The sequence below is a fragment of the Bactrocera latifrons genome, unplaced genomic scaffold, assembly GCF_001853355.1.
Source record: "Bactrocera latifrons isolate USDA-ARS-PBARC rearing strain unplaced genomic scaffold, ASM185335v1 scaffold_1209, whole genome shotgun sequence".
NCBI lineage: Eukaryota > Metazoa > Arthropoda > Insecta > Diptera > Tephritidae > Bactrocera > Bactrocera latifrons.
Genome location: NW_017534641.1, coordinates 36,727 through 42,286, shown reverse-complemented (window position 1 = coordinate 42,286; position 5,560 = coordinate 36,727). Strand labels below are relative to the sequence as shown.

The window sequence follows — 5,560 nt, the reverse complement described above, 5'->3', positions numbered from 1 at the left end:
CATTTTTTATTTCATTTATTAGAATTTGAATTTTCCGGCTGAAATGGTGTACTGTGGTTACTAATTGTGTTATTATCTTGTGTTTTCCTTGAAGCTGAAAATGTAATTCATTGAATAATTCTGTTATGTCGCACAAGATCATACAAAAAATTTTAGTTTTTAGTTCTAAAACGAAATCCCCATTATCTGAAGACATATTTTGTTCAAAAAATGTTAAGATTTCATTCCGTAAATCGAACAGGCGCTGAAGGCTTCTCCCACGGCTTAGCCAACGAACCTCAGTATATAATAGTACGTCACTGTATTCCGCTTTTAGATCCTCAAGAAGCGTTTTGAAGAGTTTTAAAGAGTTGTGGCCCCCTTTAATTTTATTTATAATTTTTATTGATATATTCATTGCCCTTTTCAAATAATCCCCTTTTGCGAATAACGCTTGCTGGTGGATTATACAATGGAAAAAAAGAACCTTGAAATGATTTTTTAATAATTGCCCTACTAAGCCCTTTTCCGATCCCACCATTACTTTGGCCCCGTCCGTACAAATTCCGGCTAATTTATTTTTATCAACAAAGCAGAAGACTTTCTCAACCAAAACATTGTATAAAATTTCACCGGTTATATTGCTATGCTATGCTATGCAAAGCAATAACATCAAAMATTTCTTTGAAAGTTTGAAAATTTTGATCGACAGTTTTTACACAAATTATTAGTTGACAAATACTACTTAGACCAGTACTCTCATCTAAACTGAGAGAAAAATATTTGCAATTTAGCAATCTACTTTTAGTCTCAGAGTGGATGAATTTGCTTATATCTTCAGTCCTACGTGTGACGGTACGACAAGATAAAGGTACTTTTTCTATGATTTTCAAAACTTCTTGCYYTTTTTCATCAAAACATTTCAAAACTTTTGAAGACAAATTTAAGAAAAAAAGGCCATCTTCAAATAGACGACACTGCTTTGCCAAAGCCAACGCAACAGTAAAAGAYGCCTTTATTAAAGGCAAATCAATATCTTTATTATTATTTTTACCATTATCAGTTTCAGKATCATTATTATTATCATTTGCAATGAATTTAAAAAAAAATTCTGCTTGCAATTGCAAAAGCATTAGCTTCCGCTCACCTCCAGTAAAAAATTTAAAATTTATATTTCAAGAGAAATAATGTCGGCTTAAACAAAATTTAGGATTGCGACCAACAATGTCGTAACAAATAAGACATTGTGCTCTTCCATCCAAATTTTCTATAAAGAAAAAATCTTCTTCCCATTCGCGCATAAACAATGTTAGCTYTCACTGTATATTTGAAWTAGCGTAGCGTGRTGTTGCTTGAACATGTGTTTGCATGCAACTGTTTTGCTTTCCCATAGCCACTGGTATGATCTTCATTGTGCCGAGGGCTACCGATCGTTCGTGTTCTATAAATAGCGTAATATTTTGTGCTGCTCGTCGCAGCAGAGGCCCTATGCACGCGTGCATAGGAAAATCAACTTGTGCCCTCNTGTTGCTTGAACATGTGTTTGCATGCAACTGTTTTGCTTTCCCATAGCCACTGGTATGATCTTCATTGTGCCGAGGGCTACCGATCGTTCGTGTTCTATAAATAGCGTAATATTTTGTGCTGCTCGTCGCAGCAGAGGCCCTATGCACGCGTGCATAGGAAAATCAACTTGTGCCCTCTTCTGCAGTACAACAATATTGTAACATTTCATTATTTAAAATTTCATACGCATCTATCAGCACATTCAAGTATGTTAGTACAATTTAAATTCAAATCAAGATTTTGTAGTTTGTCAGTAATAAAATGTGCGCACACTGCTTTACAATTGCTATATGCATATGTATGTATGTATATATGACATTGCCGAAAAAACAAAAGTAATAAATATGTCACCCAAAAAAACTGTAAACATTGTTCTACAAAAATAACAATCACCTAAAATGGCATTAGCAGCGTCTGAAGTCACTATGACAAATTTGTAAAAAAAAAACTACAACAAAAATATTTTCAACCCCGCAAACGCCCAAGGCACAGAAATATATGAAAACGTGGCAACATTGCTCTTGTCCATTTAAAATATTTTACAAATCTAAAATATTCTTCTGCAGCTCACAAAAACCTGCATCGATATGTAAACAACCTCATAAATAAATATATGTATTCTAGTTTCTTGTTGAAGCAGTTACAGCACGGTAGAGGAGGAGTAAAGTGTGGACCTGTCTCTTATACACATCTAGATGTGTATAAGAGACAGGTAGAGGAGGAGTAAAGTGTGGACCTGTCTCTTATACACATCTAGATGTGTATAAGAGACAGGTAGAGGAGGAGTAAAGTGTGGACACATGGATAAGACGTATGAGACTTATAAGACGTTACTGTATTATTTCATTCTCTTTATATTCTTCTTGGAAATTTACAGTTTTAACTGAATTCTAATTTTAGTTTTAAGAAGCGTCACTTCTTGTATAGACGCCAACAAGTGAAGAAGTGTTTTGAATTATCTTAATAAATAATCGTTTAAATATTAAATATGGTGTATTAACATCGCCACAAAAGTAACTATCAGCTGATGTTATGTAAACAAAGGGACAGCTGAGGTACAACTGTAGTAACGAAAAGGGGAGGCCGGGATTGAGTTTCTATTAGAATTCATGATGGCCGATTTTTAATCGGAAAGTGGTTGCATTGTGTTCTTTTCTTAAAATTTATGAAAAAGTTGTCCCAAAAATATTGGTTATATATAAAACTTTAATATATTTTCAAAATAAAATATTTTTATTTTAATATATATTCTTAAAGATGAGAACAATATGAGCAAATACATGGAAAATTAAGTTTTTTATTTAAGCCTATTTTTAACTGTGGTAAGTTAATAAATCTTCACCACAGAAAAATGTTACGAACAAATAACCAACCATGACGTATAGTGGGGTCCAGAATATGCTCATTCACAGCCATATTTATATTTTTGCCATCATAACGTAGGTTTTTGCAAGACAATTTTTTTGAATTATTATTTGAAAATACGAAACACCTAAACATGGCTTCGTTAATATTGCTGCGTAATGGGTCAGGTGCTGTTCCAATTTTATGATTTAAGAGATGAAAAGGCGATACGCGATGCTGTGAAGTACTCAAACGTAGTCAAATGTAGACCAACTAAGTTGGGTCGTGAATTCGACACAAAATTTTAAATTCAATGGCATGCTTGTGGAAGGTGCACGTCGCATTGCTAGGTAAGCTAAAATAAAACTTTATTTCAAAAGATTTACCATGCATTTCTTATTTTTTTTTTACAGAATCAGCAAAGAAGCTTTTATACAACGTTTGATTATTCGTCTGCCCTTAACTCTAGTCCGAAACCAATGAGATTTGTGATTGTCTAAGCAACTTTAATACTACGGTGAATGTGCTGTTCTGATTTTGCACAAGCTTTGTCAATTTCGCTAAGGATCCCTTGGTCGGGTTTATCAAGCTGTTGGGTAGGTTCTGAGCAAAATTGAATTTTCATACTTTTTAATATGCTAAATACTCAACACCCACCTTGTAGACCAAAGCGTTACCAGTTGAGCGAATCGTGTTACGCGTAAAGATGAAAATGCTTGAGATACCGTCGTTAAGACATGAGTTGCGATCCTACCTTCCTATTGAAAGCCAAATTCACTGAGCCTATCTATCCTGGACAACCTATTGGTGAGCTACATCTGGAACGCATCGATCGCGAACGTATTACCGATGTCGTTGGGTGTACAATTGACCTCCATGGAAAAGCAAGTACCATGGGAATTGCGGCCATATCGTGCTGCGCATATTATGATGCCGATTTGGGAGAGTGGGAGGAACCAGCTCTACCAAAACCGATAAAACATCGGGAAGAACTACGTATGTTTGCATAAAACTACTATAATGACAACAACGTTAACAACAACAGCCAAGCAAGTAATAAACAACACTTATCAAATGAAAGTTGGTGGCGTTGGTGGTCAAGCAGCGATTTCCTTTAATTTCCTTTATTTCTTTAAGAATCCTTTTTATTTAAAACTCAGCTTAGAACTAAAAAATAATATGGTAAATCTGTTAGCATAGTCAAACACACATTTGTGAATGAGAAGGATTCCTCGGCGTATAGCTAAACTCTGACACATAAAAAGTTTATGTAGTTTGTGATTCTTCTTCTTGATTGGCGTAGTCACCGCTTACGCGATTATAGCCAAGTTAACAACCGCGCACCAGTCGGTTCGCTACGCGGCGACACTTTGATATTCCAAGTGAAGCCAGGTCCTTCTCCACTTGGTCCTTCCAACGGAGTGGAGGTCTTCCTCTTTCTCTGCTTCCCCTGGCGGGTACTGCGTCGAACACTTTCAGAGCTGGAGTGTTTTAGTCCATCCGCACAACATTACCTAGCCAGCGTAGCCGCTGTCTTTTAATTCGCTGAACTATGTCAATCTCGTCGTATATCTCGTACAGCTCATCGTTCCATCCAATGCGATAGTTTGTGATTACAAAGATTTAAACTTAAAATATAGGAAATATGTTATATACTGTTATAATTATCTCTTGATTTATCTTACAATAAAAATTCGTGTTTTACTGTTCAGACGAATTATTATGATATGTAATACCAAACTTTTCCACAATAGTTATCTCTTATGGTCCACTAATTATCAAATATAATTTTCAATTTGTCCTTGCATAAGTTAACGCTTAAAAATATATAGCATATTTATCTATATCATGAAGGTATAATTAATTTTTTTTATAACATAAATTACAAATAGTATTTATAAATGTACAAATATAGTACTATATATTTATAATTTAATATTATAGCATTTTCGCTTTCTGCAACCCGTTTTGACCTCTCGCCACCCTTATTCACTAGTGGTGGCCATGATATTTTTATTGTGAACGTACACTTGGGGGGTAGGTTAAGGCTCTTTCCCTACTCCCTTAAATCTAACAAAAACCAAGCACAAACCGGGCGCGAAATCACCAAAATAAAAATATGTAAATACAACAAACATTCGGGCGCGAACTTAAAAACATAAACATACATATGTACAAACACAAACAAGAAGTCAGACAGCTGGAAGAAAAGAGGATTTGGCAAGAAAAGGGCATATATACTCATTATACTCTTCAAAACCCAAAGTGAGCGCATTTAGTTCATATAAACATAATTTATGCTGCCGCTGTATGTGAAAATTTCAGGTACACATATGTATAAGTATAATACCTGTAATAAAGAAAATAAGCAGAGGCAACAACATCAAAAAACACATAGAAAGAAAAAGCAAATAAAAATAAATACAAACACAGTCATCGACTAAAGCTCGCTCTATGTAGACGTGTTTCGGCTTATCTTTTGCGTATTTCGCTCAGTACACATCSGYCTTACGTGCACGTGTTTGCTTAGTAAATCTCTGTTTTATAATTATACCGCATATCGTTTTTCCTACAAGTGTTTTCTAAACAAGTGAATTGAGTGTGTAGAAATAATAATCATGGCCCCGGGCCACCCAACCTCGGGAATAACAGGTTTGCTTTGCTTGCCTCG

At 35.1% G+C, this 5,560-nt stretch overlaps 1 long non-coding RNA gene across 1 annotated transcript; it reads left to right on the top strand.

Moving 5' to 3' along the window:
- Window positions 1–2,833: 2,833 nt before the first annotated feature.
- On the top strand, window positions 2,834–4,285 carry LOC108978389. The gene is made up of 3 exons (XR_001994109.1): window positions 2,834–3,239; window positions 3,303–3,485; window positions 3,554–4,285. It is a non-coding gene; the product is annotated as an uncharacterized LOC108978389 (long non-coding RNA).
- The last annotated feature ends 1,275 nt before the right edge of the window (window positions 4,286–5,560 follow it).